This window comes from Coregonus lavaretus, assembly GCF_964263955.1.
Source record: "Coregonus lavaretus genome assembly, contig: HAP1_SCAFFOLD_1403, whole genome shotgun sequence".
Lineage (NCBI taxonomy): Eukaryota > Metazoa > Chordata > Actinopteri > Salmoniformes > Salmonidae > Coregonus > Coregonus lavaretus.
Window position 1 is genome coordinate 40,001 of NW_028159750.1, and position 21,192 is coordinate 61,192.

Below are 21,192 nucleotides of genomic sequence, written 5' to 3' on the forward strand. Positions count from 1 at the left end.
TCTCTCTCTCTCTCTCTCTCTCTCTCTCTCGCTCTCTCTCTCTCTCTCTCTCCTCTCTCTCTCTCTCTCTCTCTCTCTCTCTCTCTCTCTCTCTCTCTTTCTCTGTGTGTGTGTGTCTCACACTCTTTCTTCTCATCAAAAACAGTAACCTTTAACCTCAATTCACAAACGTCATCAGTTTTCCTGATTTAAAAACAAACGTGAACTTGAACTAGTTATAGAAGTAATTCTATCTTTCCTCAAAGCCCTCTGTGTGAAGAACTCAAGTTAAGAGGGTTATACTGTATGTTATACTGTATGTTATACTGGATGCTATACTGGATGTTACACTGGATGTTATACTGGATGCTATACTGGATGTTATACTGTATATTATACTGGATGTTATACTGTATATTATACTGGATGTTATACTGGATGTTGTACTGGATGTTACACTGGATGTTGTACTGGATGTTATACTGTATATTATACTGTATATTATACTGGATGTTGTACTGGATGTTATACTGGATATTATACTGTATATTATACTGGATGCTATACTGGATGTTATACTGTATATTATACTGGATGTTATACTGGATGTTGTACTGGATGTTACACTGGATGTTATACTGGATGCTATACTGGATGTTATACTGTATATTATACTGGATGTTATACTGTATGTTATACTGGATGCTATACTGGATGTCATACTGTATATTATACTGGATGTTATACTGTATATTATACTGTATGTTATACTGTATGTTATACTGGATGCTATACTGGATGTTATACTGGATGTTATACTGTATATTATACTGGATGTTATACTGGATGTTGTACTGGATGTTACACTGGATGTTGTACTGGATGCTATACTGGATGTTATACTGTATATTATACTGGATGTTGTACTGGATGTTATACTGGATATTATACTGGATGTTATACTGGATGTTATACTGGATGTTATACTGTATGTTATACTGTATGTTATACTGGATGTTATACTGGATGCTATACTGGATGTTACACTGTATGTTATACTGGATGTTATACTGGATGCTATACTGGATGTTATACTGTATTTTATACTGGATGTTATACTGGATGTTATACTGGATATTATACTGGATGTTATACTGGATGTTATACTGTATGTTATACTGTATGTCATACTGGATGTAATACTGGATGTTATACTGGATGTTATACTGGATATCATACTGGATGTTGTACTGGATGTTATACTGGATATTATACTGGATGTTGTACTGGATGTTATACTGGATATTATACTGTATGTTATACTGGATGTTATACTGGATGTTATACTGGATGTTATACTGGATATTATACTGTATGTTATACTGGATGTTATACTGTATATTATACTGTATATTATACTGGATGCTATACTGGATGTTATACTGTATATTATACTGGATGTTATACTGGATGTTGTACTGGATGTTACACTGTATATTATACTGGTTGCTATACTGGATGTTATACTGTATATTATACTGGATGTTATACTGTATGTTATACTGGATGTTATACTGTATGTTATACTGTATATTATACTGGATGCTATACTGGATGTTATACTGTATATTATACTGGATGTTATACTGGATGTTATACTGGATGTTATACTGGATGCTATACTGGATGTTATACTGGATGTTATACTGTATGTTATACTGTATGTCATACTGGATGTAATACTGGATGTTATACTGGATGTTATACTGGATATCATACTGGATGTTGTACTGGATGTTATACTGGATGTTATACTGGATGTTGTACTGGATGTTATACTGTATATTATACTGTATGTTATACTGGATGTTATACTGGATGTTATACTGGATGTTATACTGGATATTATACTGTATGTTATACTGGATGTTATACTGTATGTTATACTGTATATTATACTGGATGCTATACTGGATGTTATACTGTATATTATACTGGATGTTATACTGGATGTTGTACTGGATGTTACACTGGATGTTATACTGGATGCTATACTGGATGTGATACTGTATATTATACTGGATGTTGTACTGGATGTTATACTGGATATTATACTGTATGTTATACTGGAAGTTTTACTGTATGTTATACTGTATATTATACTGGATGCTATACTGGATGTTATACTGTATATTATACTGGATGTTATACTGGATGTTATACTGTATGTTATACTGTATGTTATACTGGATGCTATACTGGATGTTATACTGTATATTATACTGGATGTTATACTGGATGTTGTACTGGATGTTACACTGGATGTTATACTGGATGCTATACTGGATGTTATACTGTATATTATACTGGATGTTGTACTGGATGTTATACTGGATATTATACTGTATGTTATACTGGATGTTATACTGTATGTTATACTGTATGGTATACTGGATGCTATACTGGATGTTATACTGTATATTATACTGGATGTTATACTGGATGTTGTACTGGATGTTACACTGTATATTATACTGGATGCTATACTGGATGTTATACTGTATATTATACTGGATGTTGTACTGGATGTTATACTGGATATTATACTGGATGTTATACTGGATGTTATACTGTATGTTATACTGAATGTTATACTGGATGTCATACTGTATATTATACTGGATGCTATACTGGATGTTATACTGTATATTATACTGGATGTTGTACTGGATGTTATACTGGATATTAAACTGAATGTTGTACTGGATGTTACACTGTATATTATACTGGATGTTATACTGAATGTTATACTGGATGTTATACTGGATGCTATACTGGATGTTATACTGTATGTTATACTGTATGTCATACTGGATGTAATACTGGATGTTATACTGGATGTTATGCTGGATGTCATACTGGATGTTATACTGGATGTTATACTGGATGTCATACTGGATGTCATACTGGATGTAATACTGGATGTTATACTGGATATTATGCTGGATGTCATACTGGATGTTATACTGGATGTTATACTGGATGTCATACTGGATGTTGTACTGGATGTTATACTGGATATCATACTGGATGTCATACTGAATGTTATACTGAATGTTATACTGGATGTTATACTGGATGTTATACTGGATGTCATACTGGATGTCATACTGTATGTCATACTGGATGTTATACTGGATGTTATACTGGATATCATACTGGATGTCATACTGAATGTTATACTGAATGTTATATGTTATACTGGATGTTATACTGGATGTCATACTGGATGTTATACTGGATGTTATACTGAATGTCATACTGTATGTCATACTGGATGTTATACTGGAAGCTATACTGTATGTTATACTGGATGTCATACTGTATGTCATACTGGATGTTATACTGGATGTTATACTGTATGTCATACTGGATGTTATACTGGATGTTATACTGTATATTATACTGGATGTTGTACTGGATGTTATACTGTATATCATACTGTATGTTATACTGGATGTTATACTGGAAGTCATACTGGATGTTATACTGGATGTCAGACATGACAAGACTGATAAGAGAGTAGAATCATTATTCCATAGCTTCTGGTGACTCAAAGGGCACCCTGTTCCCTACATACTGTACCGCGAGGCTTCAGAGATGTTCTAATCTCACACTGTATGTGTCCCCTCACCTGTGGCGCACACACCAAACACACCACACACACACACCACACACACCACACACGACACACACACCACACACACCACACACACCACACACACACACCACACACACACACTCTTCCATACACACACACACCGCCTCGAGACGTTTACACAAGTTCCCCACAGAAACGGGGACGGGTGCATCGTTCGCATTTCTCCTCCGTTGCCGTGGTTACCTGTTCTGTCAGCGGTCTCCCACCCATCCGTGGCGGTTTCTTCGGCGTGTAATCCCTGACATCATCTGTGTTTATCAGTCTGTTTTAGTTACAGGAAAGGATAGGTGCATGCTTTAGACTAAAGCTTAGTTGCTTAGGACTTTTCCCCCATTACCTCCTCAGCCTGGCCCCGAGGCATCCTCCCCAGCCTGCCACACACAGACAGGCTAAAGAAGGATAGACAAGGACAGATAAACAAACACACACACACACACACTAGCACTGCTGGCCTTTCAAGAACACACACAGGCAACTTCTCTCTGCCTTTTGAGAACACACACACATACACACACACTGCAGGTAGCCTAGCAGTTAGAGTGTTGGAACAGAAACCAGAAGGTTGCTAGTTTGAATCACCGAGCTGACTATGTACAAAAACTTGTCAATCTGCCCTTTAGCAACGTACTTAACCCTAAATGGCTGATCCCATGCGGTGAACCCACTCTCCTAGGTGTCTCCGGGGCAGTGGTAAATGCAAAAAACATATTTCCATTTCACCACACACTTATACATGTTACACACTTGAACATGTGTGAAACAGGACAAATATAAGCACCCCCTCTTTGACACACACACTCATTATTTCAGCATTGGTTATTGTTATAATGGTAGCTATTGTTGCTACCACTACAGTCCCGTGTAGCTCAGTTGGTAGAGCATTGCGCTTGCAACGCCAGGGTTGTGGGTTTGTTCCCCACTGGGGGGCCAGTATGAAAATGTAAGCACTCACTAACTGTAAATTGCTCTGGATAAGAGTGTCTGCTAAATGACTAAAAAATGTCAGAAACAACCAGGCTTTTCCTATTGGAAAAATAACATTGTGAATGCTGGTTTGACGCATAATATATCTTCTAACTCCTCTTAAAGTTAGAATTACAGTGTAAAGGGCCTTATTTTTCACTTAAACAGTGATTTGGATTTGGGTCTAGAATGTGTAGCCATTTGGTAGGGACATTAAACTTGTTCTGTTTCCTGATGTACTGAGAGTATCTGAGGAGGCATGTTATACGGTGAGTATTTCGTCAGAAGTGACGCAGACCGGACCACTGAGGTCACCAATGGGGAGGAGAAAGCCTTCTCCCAGACCAGTCTTTCAACTCGCTTTTAATTTGAGGAAATATTCTAAGTATAGAACCCTGGCTCTGGCCAAATGGTTTGCCCCAAACTCCCTTGTCGACACACATTGGAGAAGTTTGGTATTTTTATTGCGATATGTGTGTGTTTGTGAGAGCTAGTGGAGTATCTCTCTCTCTCTCTCTCTCTCTCTCTCTCTCTCTCTCTCTCTCTCTCTCTCTCTCTCTCTCTCTCTCTCTCTCTCTCTCTCTCTCTCTCTCTCTCTCTCTCTCTCTCTCTCTCTCAAATCAATTCAATTCAATTCAATTTAAGGGCTTTATTGGCATGGGAATCGTATGTTAACATTGCCAAAGCAAGTGAAGTAGATAGTAAACAAAAGGGAAATAAACAAAACATATTAACAGTAAACATTACACTCAGAAGTTCCAAAAGAATAAAGACATTTCAAATGTCATATTATGTCTATATACAGTGTTGTAACAATCTGCAAATAGTTAAAGTATAAATGGGAAAATAAATAAACATAAATATGGGATGTATTTACAATGGTGTTTGTTATTCACTGGTTGCCCTTTTCTTGTGGCAACAGGTCACAAATCTTGCTGCTGTGATGGCACACTCTGGTATTTCACCCAGTAGATAAGGGAGTTTATCACAATTGGGTTTGTTTTCGAATTCTATAGCTCAGTTTCCACCTCATTTTGTGGGCAGTGTGCACATAGCCTGTCTTCTCTTGAGAACCAGGTCTGCTTATGGCGGCCTTTCTCAATAGCAAGGGTATGCTCACTGAGTCTGTACATAGTCAAAGCTTTCCTTAAGTTTGGGTCAGTCAAAGTGGTCAGGTATTCTGTCACTTTGTACTCTCTGTTTAGGGCCAAATAGCATTCTAGTTTGCTCTGTTTTTTTGTTAATTCTTTCCAATGTGTGAAGTAATTCTCTTTTTGTTTTCTCATGATTTGGTTGGGTCTAATTGTGTTGCTGTTATCCTGGGGCTCTGTGGGGTCTGCTTGTGTTTGTGAACAGAGCCCCAGAACCAGCTGGCTAAGGGGACTCTTCTCCAAGTTCATATCTCTGTAGGTGATGGCTACAGTTAATCTCTCTCTCTCTCTCTCTCTCTCTCTCTCTCTCTCTCTCTCTCTCTCTCTCTCTCTCTCTCTCTCTCTCTCTCTCTCTCTCTCTCTCTCTCTCTCTCTCTCTCTCTCTCTCTCTCTCTCTCTCTCTCTCTCTCTCTCTCTCTCTCTGTCTCTCTTTCTGTCTCCCTCTCTTAATGACACCCATCCATGCACCGAAAATAAATGAACTCCAGGTTGTGTTTCTCATTAATGAGATTTGTTGGGGAGGGATTTGATAGACAGAGCCCTAATTACAAATAAAGGAAGGACATGCTTCACTGCTGTTTATTAAAACACTGTGTTCTGACGTGGGGAGTAGAGGAGGACTGGGTAGAGAGTAAGGTCTCCTCTGTGATCACGTCCTGTTCAGAGAACCAGCCAGCCAGCCATGTTCAGAGCACCAGTCAGTCAGTCCTGTTTAGAGCACCAGCCAGCCAGCCCTGTTCAGAGAACCAGCCAGTCAGCCCTGTTCAGAGAACCAGCCAGTCAGCCATGTTCAGAGCACCAGCCAGTCAGTCCTGTTTAGAGCACCAGCCAGCCAGCCCTGTTCAGAGAACCAGCCAGTCAGCCCTGTTCAGAGCACCAGCCAGTCAGTCCTGTTCAGAGAACCAGCCAGTCAGTCCTGTTCAGAGAACCAGCCAGTCAGCCTTGTTCAGAGCACCAGCCAGTCAGTCCTGTGCAGAGAACCAGCCAGTCAGTCCTGTTCAGAGAACCAGCCAGTCAGTCCTGTTCAGAGAACCAGCCAGTCAGTCAGTGAAAAGTTTGATGGGATTTGAAATGTGGATTGTGTGTGTGCGTGTTCCTTTTTGGGGTATACACCCTTATAACAAAAACCACTTGTGTTTTGCCTCTTTGTCCCTGAATGACACAAGACCTATGAAATATGTTAACATGATACTTTGCTGTTGGGAGTGGCCAGACCTTCAAATAGTATTGGAAATCTTATCTCTTGCTTGAACTTTTTACCTTATTTACATTTTGCAGACACTCTTACCCAGAATGACTTACAGGAGCAGTTAGGGTTAAGTGCCTTACTCAAGGGCATATCAACAGATTTTTCACCTAGTCAGCTCTGGGATTCGAACCAGTGACCTTTCAGTTACTGGCTCAATGCTCTTAACCGCTAGGCTACCTGCCATTCCCTTGTCTCGGACAGGTCTGAACACAGGTCTGAGTGTGATATTGCCCTCTCCAATGCTTTTTCTATCACCGACCCATGGTTGTCAAGCAGTTCTGCCCTGCACTTTAGTGAAATAGTAAAAGCTCTGGATCCTGGTCCTGTGGGTTTGAATCCCATTTCAGCCCCATCCCCTTTAGCTTATTTAGTTCACCACAAATCTGTCAGAAAGACCTCAGCTGAATACATCTCAATGAGAGTTAAGCACATATGCAGTGTAGTGCTGTAACCCAATACTGTTGGTGTGTTGGCCATTGGCACTGTGTTACTTTAAAACCAGTCAAATATGTGACATCTTCCCTCGTTTTTTATTTTGTTTTTGCCTACAGAAGGAATCAAGATTCCGGGAATCGAGAATGAGACGACTTCTGGTGGATTCACAGGGCTTTTTGTGGTGAGTATATATGTTTCCAGAGACGTTACAAACGGTGTCAGCTTGCTTGTGGTATTCCAGTGTCAGAGTTATTGCCTGTAAAGCTCAGCTGTGTATACCTTATAACCTAAGTCGCTCTGGATAAGAGCGTCTGCTAAATGACTAAAATGTAATGTAAATGCAACCTCTGACCATGTGGCCATGTGTGGGTCTACTTTCTATAGTTTCTCCCTCACTGTAGCCTAACAACAAGACGAACTACGGCTGCACTTCGGCTGACCAGGCCACCTTTCACCCCAAGCTGTCATGGATGTTGTTGGTGTGTTGTTCTGCATTTGTTTATCATTTTCTCGCAGACCCACTTCTTTGACAACCTCACCCTAATGTTCGTACGTTTTTCTAACTGTAGGAAAGTAATGGGGCGGATGCCAACGGATTATAGTGTTACTGTGGTTTAGGCTTATAAAATTCTAACTCCTGACGCAACTCATACTTTGCTGTAGGCATAATTGTTCGCCAAATGCTATTATTTAACTCGTTTTAATACCAATAATTTTCCTGCCAGTAAGGGCCTTTTTTAATAAAATCAGTGATAGAGCTCTCTACTTTTTCAGATAGATTTTGGACTTTATTATTTTAGAGGCATTCGGCAGGATCTGGATTTGGACAAAGCTATGGCAGTAATTCTCCCACTGGGCAAAACTGGTTAAATCAACGTTGTTTCCACGTCATTTCAACAAAAAGGTTCAATGTGATGACGCTGAAACAATGTGGAAAACTGATTAGATTTGCAAATAGTCATCAAGGTAAGCGAATTTCGTATTTCTTTCAACCAACCTAAATCCAAAGTCATGGTGACATTTTCTGCCAATTTCACGTTGAATTTGCGTTAGTTGACAACACAACCAAATGTAAATCAAAAATAGACGTTGAACTGACGTCTGTGCCCAGTGGGCTGTATAGTGTGACTGGGCTGAAGGCCTACAGTACTGACTGTATAGTGTGACTGGGCTGAAGGCCTACAGTACTGAATGTATAGTGTGACTGGGCTGAAGGCCTACAGTACTGACTGTATAGTGTGACTGGGCTGAAGGCCTACAGTACTGAATGTATAGTGTGACTGGGCTGAAGGCCTACAGTACTGACTGTATAGTGTGACTGGACTGAAGGCCTACAGTACTGAATGTATAGTGTGACTGGGCTGAAGGCCTACAGTACTGACTGTATAGTGTGACTGGACTGAAGGCCTACAGTACTGACTGTATAGTGTGACTGGACTGAAGGCCTACAGTACTGAATGTATAGTGTGACTGGGCTGAAGGCCTACAGTACTGACTGTATAGTGTGACTGGGCTGTGGAACTACTGTACTGACTGGACTGAACCCCCTCTCCTCTTCCTAGTACCCCCTCTGCCTCCCCCGGGGCTACTCTCTCTCTCTCTCTCTCTCTCTCTCTCTCTCTCTCTCTCTCTCTCTCTCTCTCTCTCTCTCTCTCTCTCTCTCTCTCTCTCTCTCTCTCACACACACACACACACACACTCCCCCCTCCACCCCTCACCCAGGGGCTGTGTGTGCCTTTCTCAGTGTGTCACCCCTTGGGGTGATGGCTCCTTTCTCAGCCCCTCTCAGGGCCCCGGGTCCTTTTGACTCTGAAGCGCTCTGTGTTTGCCCAATAATTTGGGAGCCGGATACGGGGATGAATCGTTAAGGACTCCCGGGGTCAGTCCGGTGATCCTCTGCAACTCCGAGTCCCCCCGCACCCCCCACCCCCTCACCCGCTGTTGACTCATCGCCAGGGCGATGGGGAACAGGAATTTTTTTCTCTCATGCATTTTGCTGTCAACCAGCAACCAACTGGAAACGCTACTCAGCTGTGTGTATGGTCGGTTTTTTATAATTTACTCCGTTTGTTGTCTCTCGCCAGTCTCACTCTCTCTCTTCTTGCCGCTGCTTCCCCCACAAACCAAGCCCCGCACCCTGTCACTCAAGCAGGCACACTCAGTTAGTCTGCATGCTATAGGCCAGTGCATGCAGTCAACAAACAAGAACAATGCTGCTTTGAAATTTGCTTCTTCAAATTAATCCACGTGTTCTGTATCATACAGTTGCAAAATGCTAGTTAGTTAATCTTCGCAAGCTCCCAAAAAATTTGCTTTAGCCGTTAATGCTAATTGCTAACTACCTAGCTGGTAAATGCAGCTAGCAATGATTATGGAGCTAGGGGGGCAAATCTGGCTTGCAAACATAAGCTCTAATACAGGCTGCAACCAGTGGTTGTGTCAGCATTTTGTTTGTGTAACGAATGTTTTGAATCAGAGAGGAATAGGCAAACCATATTCTATAATCTTTGTCTAAATGTAACATCTATTCAAATGTAATTAGGTTCCCCTGGGAAACACTGACCAAAATGTTGGTTCCTACCCTGTCACAACAACTACCACTATACCTGGCTTTTCCATTCATTGTCATGACAAACAACACAAAACATAGAATAAGAATACTCATTCTATTTCTATGATTCCAACAGCACATAATATATATATATATATATATATATATATTGTGGCGTACAGCAGGTCAGCCACCAGGGGGAGACTCGTCGAGGCCTGGTAACGGATGGAGTATAGATCACGAGGTGATGGTTTCATCTGCTGGACGTGCCAGGTCTCGATGGGCTCCCCGGACAGGTCTAATTGGGGCTGATTGGGAGCTGGTGAGTAATTAAGGGCAGATTGCTCATCAGCTGTGCAAGGCCCATAAAGCTGCCAGAAGGGCAGCACATGGGAGAGGACTGGGGGAAGTAAGGTAACTTCCGTGTAGTTGGAGACGGTATCCTGGAGAGGATCTCATGGGGGAGACCTAACCTTTTCTTTTGATTATTTTATTAATAAACACCCTTGAAACCGAGCTAATCATACTCTGTCCCAACCCCCTGATCTGCCACAAGTGGTGGAGAATGCGGGCACTTTGATAACGTGGTCAGATCAAGGTTGACGTATACACAGCATCAGCATGGACAAGTTGATAGCTCAGTTCGTCCGGGCCCAACAAGCACAACAGGCGGTTCGGGAACGATCGCTGGAGGACCAGCAACTACAAAACGTCTGCCTCGTGGAGGAAGTCAGGAAGCTGCAAGGAGGAGCGTCTCCTGAAACCCATCCCAACCAGTTTTTAATCAAGCTAACGGAAGACGATGACATTGAAACATATCTCTGTACGTTTGAACGGACAGCGCTACGGGAAGGATGGCCAAGGCCGAAGTGGGCAAGTCTGCTGGCCCCGTTCCTCTCTGGGAATGCCCAAAAGGCGTATTGGGACCTGAACAACGAACAGGCGGCTAACTACGATGGAATCAAACGGGAGATACTCAGCCACTACGGGGACCGCCTGGCCCATCGGGCTCAACGGTTCCACGACTGGAGGTTCGTACCCGATGCATTCCCCCGAGCCCAGATGAGCGACCTTCTGTGCGTCACCAGGGCATGGCTCCTAACCGACGTATCCACCCTCTCCCTCCTCGACAATGTGGTCCTGGAACGCTTCGTACGGGCGCTACTCCACGACATGAAGAGGGCAGCGAGCCTATTCGCGCCCCAGACCTTGCAGGGCCTCCTGGAAGCAGTGGAGACGCATCAGAACACTCAGGCCCTACTGAGGGGGAGCCGGGACAAGTCAGCGACTGTGCAAGGGGACGGAAGGACAACCCCACCGCGGTGTACCCCGAACCGACAGTCGGCAGGGCCAAGGGACTGCAAACCCGTGGAGAGACGGCTGGGGAAGGGCCGACCCGCCACCGACGACCCCAGGTAGATGAAGACCAACGGAGGTGTTTTGAGTGTGGCGCCCGGGGGCACATTGCCTGGAATTGCCCTGCTCGAGAGGAGTCGATGCCATCAGCTAGCACCGGAGGCCAGGTGGGTCACGCAGTGAACTATGTCAACTCCTGTTGGGCGCACCATGAATCAACTGCACCCATGGTCCCGGTGAAGGTTGACGGACACGACACAGAAGCGCTATTAGACTCCGGAAGCATGGTTACGCTCGTGACCATGAGCCTTTTGAACCAGGAGACGGGGTAAGGAGATGTCCATTTCCCGTGTTCACGGTGACACAAAGCGGTATCCCGCCGTATGGACCAACATCGTGACACCACAAGGGAGCTGCCAGATGATGGTGGGTGCAGTACCAGAGCTGCCGGTACCTATCCTAGTGGGACGGGATTGTCCGCTGTTCGCGGCCCTATGGGGGCATGAGTTGAAAAAAAAGATACGAGCCGGCCGAAGAAGAGAGCGGGGACGACCCCTCGCCTGTACAGCCAGGACGCCACCGGTTAACCAACCTACGGGTCCGGAGTCGGAGTCGGAGGGGGAGCCGGAACCCGAACCCTTGGGAACCACTGGACCTGGACAGGACTAATTGGGGCTGATTGGGAGCTGGTGAGTAATTAAGGGCGGATTGCTTACCAGCTGTGCAAGGCCCATAAAGCTGACAGAAGGGCAGCACATGGGAGAGGATTGGGGGAAGTAAGGTAACGTCCGTGTAGTTGGAGACGGTATCCTGGAGAGGATCTCATGGGGGAGACCTAACCTTTTCTTTTGATTATTTTATTAATAAACACCCTTGAAACCGAGCTAATCATACTCTGTCTGTGTCTTATCTGTGTAAACGTCTTGACCTAACCCCCTGATCTGCCACAATATATATATATATATATATACAGTACCAGTCAAAAGTTTGGAAACACCTACTCATTCAAGGGTTTTTCTTTATTTTTACTATTTTCTGCATTGTAGAATAATAGTGAACACATCAAAACTATGAAATAACACGTATGGAATCATGTAGTAACCAAAAAATTGTTAAACAAATCTAAATGTATTTTATTTTTCAGATTCTTCAAATAGCCACCCTTTGCCTTTATGACAGTTTTGCCTTGAATGAGTAGGTGTGTCCAAACTTTTGACTGGTAGTGTATATATACACATACAAAAGAATGTGGACACCCCTTTAAATTAGTGGATTCTACTATTTCAGCCAATCCCCATTGCTGACATGTGTATAAAATCGAGCACACAGCCATTCAATCTCCATTGACAAACATTGGCAGTGGAATGGCCATACTGAAGAGCTCAGTGACTTTTAACGTGGCACCGTCATAGGATGCCACCTTTCCAACAAGTCAGTTTGTCAAATTTCTGCCTTGCTAGAGCTGCCCCTGGTCAACTGTAAGTGCTGTTATTGTGAAGTGGAAACGTCTAGGAGCAACAACGGATCAGTTGCGAAGTGGTAGGCCACACAAGCTCACAGAACGGGACCGCCGAGTGCTGAAGCACGTAGCGTGTAAATGTAATCTGTCCTCGGTTCCAACACTCACTACTGAGTTCCAAACTGCCACTGGAAGCAACGTCAGCACAAGAACTGTTCATCTGGAGCTTCATGAAATAGGTTTCCATGGCTGAACAGCCGCACACAATCCTAAGATCACCATGCGCAATGCCAAGCGTCAGCTGGAGTGGTGTAAAGCTCGCCGCCATTGGACTCTGGAGCAGTGGAAACATATTCTCTGGTGTGATGAATCACGCTTCACCATCTGGCAGTCCGACGGACGAATCTGGGTTTGGCGGATGCCAGGAGAACTCTACCTGCACCAATGCATAGTTCCAACTGTAAAGTTTGGTGGAGGAGGAATAATGGTCTGGGGCTGTTTTTCATGGTTCGGGCTAGACCCCTTAGTTCCAGTGAAGGGAAATCTTAATGCTATAGCATACAATGACATTATAGATGATTGTGTGCTTCCAACTTTGTGGCAACAATTTGGGGAAGGCCCTTTCCGGTTTCATCATGACAATGCCCCCGTGCACAAAGCGAGGTTCATACAGAAATGGTTTGTTGTGATCGGTGTGGTAGAACTTGACTGGTCTGCACAGAGCCCTGACCTCAACCCCATCGAACACCTTTGGGATGAATTGGAACGAACGACTGCTAGCCGGGCCTAATCGCCCGACATCAGTGCCCGACCTCACTAATGCTCTTGTGGCTGAATGGAAGCAAGTCCCTGCTGCAATTTTCCAATATTTTACTTTTTTTTAAATTACATTTTAGTCATTTAGCAGACGCTCTTATCCAGAGCGACTTACAGTTAGCACATACATTATTTTATCGAACCCACAACCCTGGCGTTGCAAACGCCATGCTCTACCAACTGAGCAACATCCCCTGCCAGCCATTCCCTCCCCTACCCTGGACGACGCTGGGCCAATTGTGCGCCGCCCCATGGGTCTCCCGGTCGCGGCCGGCTACGACAGAGCCTGGATTCGAACCAGGATCTCTAGTGGCACAGCTAGCACTGCGATGCAGTGCCTTAGACCACTGCGCCACTCGGGAGAGAATATCTGGTGGAGGCTGTTATAGCAGCAAAGAGGGGACCAACTCCATATTAATGCACATGATTTTGGAATGAGATGTTCGATGAGCAGGTGTCCACATACTTTTGGTCATGTAGTGTACCTGACTTTAGGGCTAGTTCCAATATACCTTAATAATGTATTGTATATTCCTTTATATACACTGAGTTTACAAAACATTAAGAACACCTTCCTAATATTGAGGTGCACCCCCATCCTTTTGCCCTCAGAACAGCCTCAATTCGTCGGGACATGGACTCTACAAGTTTTCGAAAGCATTCCACAGGGATGCTGGCCCATGTTGACTCCAATGCTTCCCACAATTGTGTCAAGTTGGCTGGACGTCCTTTGCGTGGTGGACCATTCTTGATATACACGGGAAACTGTTGAGCGTGAAAAACCCAGCAGCGTTGCAGTTCTTGACACAAACCAGTGCGCCTGGCACCTACTACCATACCCTGTTCAAAGGCACTTAAATATGTTGTCTTGCCCATTCACCCTCTGAATAGCACACACACACAATCCATGTCTCAATTGTCTCAAGGCTGAACCTGTCTCCTCCCCTTCATCTACACTGATTGAAGTAGATTTAACAGGTGACTTAATAGCTTTCACCTGGATTCACCTGGTAAGTCTATGTCATGGAAAGAGCAGGTGTCCTTAATGTTTTCTACACTCAGTGTATATGCCATTTATCAGACATTTTTATCCAAAGCGACTTAGTCATGCGTGCATAAATGTTTTATGTGTCCATGGGCGGCGCACAATTGGTCCAGCGTTGTCCAAGGTAGGGGAGGGTTTGGCCGGCAGGGATGTGGGTTCGCTTCCCACGGGGGGCCAGTATGAAAAAATAATAATAATAACATGTATGAATTCACTCACTGTAAGTCGCTCTGGATAAGAGCATCTGCTAAATGACAAAAAATTTAAATAAAAAATAATGTGTGGGCGTTCCCGGGAATCAAGCCCACTATCCTGGCAACACAAGTGTTGTGATCTAAATCACAATTTACATTTAAATCTCAATATCTATATATATATATACATTTTAAGTATTATATTTTTTGCTTGTATTTATCGATAGAAAAATATCCAGAGGCAAACAAAGTGCTTTTTATTTGGAGAAACGCCACATGCTCCTTGAGAGGAGATTGATGACTTTGTTGTGTTCTGAGGTGAGGCTGTGTTGTGTTCAGAGGTGATTTTGTGCATGCTTGAGTGCGTGTGTGTAGGTGTGTATGCAGCCAGGTCACCCATGATTCAAGTCAGTATTCGACGTCCGTCCATGTCTGAGGACGTCGGTAGATGACGTAGAAACCGGCCACTAGAGGCAACAGTGAGCACTGTTACCTCCAAGTAGGTTTTGGTTTTGCTAGGGCATTGTGGACAGGGATGGTGGATGGGCGGAAGGTTGCAAGTTCAAATCCAGCAAAATAAAGTTGTTTTGGAGATTTTTGTTTTAAGCCTATCCCAAACCTTAACCCTTACCTTAACCATTTGGAGTTAATGCCTAACCTTAAGATTTCTGAGTTAATGCCTAAACTTAACCTTAAACACTTCGAAATTTGACGTTCGCAGCAACTTCGAAATTTGATGTTTGACAAACATGTATGAACGTCTAATTCTGACGTGAGACTGTGAGAGCTAGGTGGTCTATGTCTGTTGGTGGTGTGTGTCATTGGCTTTCTGTGCGTGTGTGTGCTTGTACATGCGTCTGTGTGTGTAATTGTGTGTGTATGTGTGTTATTACCTGAGGGCAGGTGAGTGTTTGCCTACCAGTCACTCTTTATGAGCTGACTGTTTGCCAGGGAATGCACCATGTCCGATTTGTCGTTGGCTCCCATTGTTTCGCTCATCTGACCGTTGCCTTGAGGTTGTTTTCTGGCTGGGCCCTGGTAACTGAGGAATATGTGATTTTTTTTCTCTTTCTCGCTCTTTCTTTATTTTGCATGTGTTCCCCTCTCTCATGTCTCTCTCTCTCTCTCTCTCTCTCTCTCTCTTTCTTGCTCTCTCTCTCTCTCTCTCTCTCTCTCTCTCTCTCTCTCTCTCTCTCTCTCTCTCTCTCTCTCTCGTACTGTATATTCAAATATTGCGTAATTTCAGTTCAAGGAGTTATGTGATATTCCGTCACCACTGACCCCAGCCCAAAAAACAATGGTATTTTATTAGGAGAGACTGTGTGTGTATGTGTGTTTGTGCACACATATGTGTGTATCTTTGTGAATGTGTGTCTGCCGTCCTGTGCCACAATGTGGGTGGTCCTCACGGCTGGCTTGATGGTAATCCTCTGTCACATAAATCAGTGTCCGGGCTCAGCCCGCCCAGGGGCTTGGGGCTGGTGGAGGGTTTGGGTCACGGGCTGTGGCAGTGTGACCACCAGAGGAGCAGTGCTAGTAGGTCCACACCAAGGCCCAGTCACTTCCATGCTGCCATGCCCACACCACAACTATCCACACGGCTACTAAACCAACTCTGCCTGCATGGCTGCACTCACAAAACAGCTCCACCTACACAACAATGATTCAATAACTAAATGAACCACACTGAAATATGAGGCGATACTCATAACTCATGAAGTGGACCAATGTGTGGCTCAGTTGGTTTGCAACACCAAGGATCATGGGTTTGATTCCCTCTGGGGCCACCTGTATGAAAAACCTGTACGCAAGGCTGTAAGTTGCTTTGGATAAAACTGTCTGCTAAATGGCATATATTATATTATTATTACACCACACAAAAACATGAGTCCACATAAGCCATGCCGATAGGCCTATTCTAAGACTTAGTAGTCATAGCTTAAAGGCATGCCAGAAAGTTTCAACCCTAATATGTATGTTTGTCACAGCATTTCTGGTAACAATGACATTATTGTTCAGAAACTTTTCTCTGTGTTAGTTTACTTATGTAAGTCCACTCTCTGCTAACCTGGTTGGCCTGTGACAGCACTCTGGATAGCACTCTGAATTGGCTCAAATGATATTGTCTGACTGAAAGTGTCAAGATTAAAGCCACTGGTCTTTGTTGAAGCTACCTCTCTGTGCAATGAGGATGAGGAGGATGAAGGTGAAGGCTTGTCCTGTCTGGCCGACTCTCTGTCCTTTTATCTAGGGAGATTGCATGCAGCTCTCACGCCGCAGACCTTAAACCCTTGTACAAACTGTAGCGGCTCAAAGAGCTGCGGCATTCATGAAGATAATGCTGTTTGTATTGTTTGGAATAATAACACTCCATCTAGATGGATAAAGAAACAACAGGCACAAGTGGAGAGATAGAGAGAGAGGAATACAAAAGCAGAAGATGAAAGGAGAGAGGTAAAGAGAGAGAGTGAGGGAGAGAGGTATCCCACTCATCCACATCCCTGTTTGGATTTGATGGACCTCATAACAACATGCTCACACACAAATGGACTCAGAGTGGCCCCATTATTGGCCCCCAGTGGCCCCCCCTCTGTGCATCTTGACCGATGGAAGCCGCGATGCAGAAATGCAATTTGTTCTTTTGTCTGGCTAGGATCACAGAGGGAGGTTGCGCAGTTTTTAAAATGTTTTATAAAACTTGTTTTCTTGTTTCTGTCGCTGGAGTGCAATTTAGTTTGATGAGCAGGTGGTCTCTTTTGAATCTCGCATACGGCACTTTTTTAGCTTTCACCTGTGGCGTGTGGGCCTTTCAGTCTGAGTCAGTCATGTAGGCTAGGATTAGAGAAGAGGAGGAGGAGGAGGAGGAGGAGAAGGAGGAGGGGTGTAAGGAGTGTTGTGGAGGACCTTAGTGCCCTGCAGTCAGAGTCATGCCAAGTAGAGATTAAATAGAGTATTTTGTCTCAGACTGGCTCTGAAGGGCCTGAATCGGGCCTCCAGATGGCTTTTGTGGTGGCCAGGGGAAGAGGGCTGGAGACATGGGCTGTGGATCAGACCCTGCGGAGCGGGGTAGTCCCTAGGCCCAGCAGGTAAAGCTTTGTGGGACAGGACAGACAGACAGAGACAGGGAGGGGGTGGAGGGGGGAGTGAAGGAGTCGCTGTCTCAGCGCTTTCCACCTTGGATCAGAAGTGTGGAGAAGGAGAGAAAGGGTGGATTAGAGCGAAAGAGAGATGTTTTGGTGCGATGGCTTTGCTCATCTAGTTGCATGGACATACACAAGCACACATACACACACACATACCAGCTACGCACAAGAAGTGTGTGTGTGTCTTCATGACTCACCTCTGCGCCAGCAGGCCTCTCATCAGAGTGTAAGTCCTCTGAATAACCACCCTAGTAAGACACAGTAAAGCATGCTGCCTGATGTCATCTGAATAGCCACCCCAGTAAGACCCAGTGAAGCATGCTGCCTGATGTCATCTGAATAACCACCCCAGTAAGACCCAGTGAAGCATGCTGCCTGATGTCATCTGAATAACCACCCCAGTAAGACACAGTGAAGCATGCTGCCTGATGTCCTCTGAATAACCACCCCAGTAAGACACAGTGAAGCATGCTGCCTGATGTCACCTCCAATACAAAAGACACAGCAGAAGAAAGAAATTGAAGGATGGAGTGGAATGTTGCTGTGTCTGATCTTCAAAACCCCTTGTCCTCTTTCACACTCATGTCTGATTCCCACTATAGTGCCCGACCCCAACCGTACTGTCCTGGCTCTGATATTTTCCTTCTACATGGTTGGTTCCAGCAACTAGTGGATGTGTAACCATGACAACCTAGCACAGCTCTGATTGGCTTGGGTCAGCAGTGTGAAAAAGGTAACTGTCTGTCTGTTCGTCCGTCTGTCCATCCTGAACATGGAACTAACGCATGAGCTTTTCAACAATTTACTTTAATCAGAGTTTCATTAAGTTCTACTAATGACCTTTTAGTAACTGTTGTGGTTCATTTCTGACAGAAATTATATAGTTAGACAGCTTTATCTGTGTGAGACATTCCTAAATGATAAACTCCATGGATACGTCAAGCCAAACAAATCAATATTGGTCAATGACACCAACCAACAACACTTACCAGATGTAGGGTAAAGTTGCATTTCCCCCACTAATGGTTAGGGTTAGGATTGGGGGAGGGGAAGCTGATCCTAGATCTGTACCTAAGGAAAACTTCACACCGGAGCCAGTCTTTTTGGCTTTAGTTTCTGAATCAGAGAAAACAGTTGGTAAAAACAACATGTATTGAATTATGATGTGGCTCTAATGCATTATAAGACCTGACATAATTATGTATAATATCATGTTTAATATCATGTATAATATCCTGTTTAATATCATGTTTAATATCATGAATAATATCCTGTTTAATATCATGTATAATATCATGTATAATATCATGTTTAATATCATGTATAATATCCTGTTTAATATCATGTATAATATCCTGTTTAATATCATGTATAATATCATGTATAATATCATGTTTAATATCATGTATAATATCCTGTTTAATATCATGTTTAATATCATGTATAATATCATGTATAATATCATGTTTAATATAATGTTTAATATAATGTATAATATCCTGTTTAATATCATATATAATATCATGTTTATCAATGCTAATAGTCCGGGTAGACATTTGATTAGCTGTTCAGGAGTCTTATGGCTTCGGGGTAGACGCTGTTAAGAAGCCTTTTGGACCTAGACTTGGCGCTCCGGTACCGCTTGACGTGCGGTAGCAGAGAGAATAGTCTATGACTAGGGTGGCTGGAGTCATTGACAATTTTTAGGGCCATCCTCTGACATGGCCTGGTATAGAGGTCCTGGATGGCAGGAAGCTTGGCCCCAGTGATGTACTGGGCCGTACGCACTACCCTCTGTAGTGCCTTGCAGTCGGAGGCCAAGCAGTTGCCATACCAGGCGGTGATGCAACCAGTCAGGATTCTCTCGATGGTGCAGCTGTAGAACTCTTTGAGGATCTGAGGACCAATGCCAAATCTTTTCAGTCTCCTGAGGGGGAATAGGTGTTGTCGTGCCTTCTTCACCACTGTCTTGGTGTGTTTGGACCATGATAGTTTGTTGGTGATGTGGACACCACTCAACCTGCTCCACTACAGCCCCGTAGATGAGAATGGGGGCGTGCTCGGTCCTTCTTTTCCTGTAGTCCACAATCATCTCCTTTGTCTTGATCACGTTGAGGGAGAGGTTGTTATCCTGCCACCACACGGCCAGGTCTCTGACCTCCTCCCTATAGGCTGTCTCATCGTTGTCGGTGATCAGGCCTACCACTGTTGTGTCGTCGGAAAACGTAATGATGGTGTTGGAGTCGTGCCTGGCCATGCAGTCATGGGTGAACAGGGAGTACAGGAGGGGACTGAGCACGCACCCCTGAGGGGTCCCCGTATTGAGGATCAGCGTGGCAGAAGTGTTGTTACCTACACTTACCACCTGGGGGTGGCCTGTCAGGAAGTCCAGGATCCAGTTGCAGAGGGAGGTGTTTAGTCCCAGGGTCCTTGGCTTAGTGATGAGCTTTGAGGGAACTATGGTGTTGAATGCTGAGCTGTAGTCAATGAATAGCATTCTCACGTGGAGTGCAATAGAGATTGCATCATCTGTGGATCTGTTGGGGCGGTATGCAAATTGGAGTGGGTCTAGGGTTTCTGGGATAATGGTGTTGATGTGAGCGATGACCAGCCTTTCAAAGCTCTTCATGGCTACAGACGTGAGTGCTACGGGTCTGTAGTAATTTAGGCAGGTTACCTTAGTGTTCTTGGGCACAGGGACTATGGTGGTCAGCTTGAAACATATTGGTATTACAGACTCAGTCAGGGACAGGTTGAAAATGTCAGTGAAGACACTTGCCAGTTGGTCAGCGCATGCTCGGAGTACACGTCCTGGTAATCCATCATGACCTGCGGCCTTGTGAATGTTGACCTGTTTAAAGGTTTTACTCACTTTGGTTATGGAGAGCATGATCACACAGTTGTCCGGAACAGCTGATGCTCTCATGCATGCTTCAGTGTCGCTTGCCTCGAGGCGAGCATGGAAGTGATTTAGCTCGTCTGGTAGGCTCGTGTCACTGGGCAGCTCGCGGCTGTGCTTCCCTTTGTAGTCTGTAATAGTTTGCAAGCCCTGCCACATCCGACGAGGGTCGGAGCCAGTGTAGCATGTATAATAGCATGTATAATATCATGTTTAATAGCATGTATTATA

The 21,192-nt window shown here is 44.1% G+C and overlaps 1 long non-coding RNA gene across 1 annotated transcript in view; it reads left to right on the forward strand.

Annotated features, from left to right (window-relative positions):
- The window catches only part of LOC311122477, a 67,754-nt gene that overhangs the window by 15,250 nt on the left and 31,312 nt on the right, over positions 1–21,192 (forward strand). The window contains exon 2 of the long non-coding RNA XR_014612451.1: positions 7,615–7,679. This is a non-coding gene — a long non-coding RNA (uncharacterized lncRNA). The remainder of the gene's footprint in view (positions 1–7,614; positions 7,680–21,192) is intronic.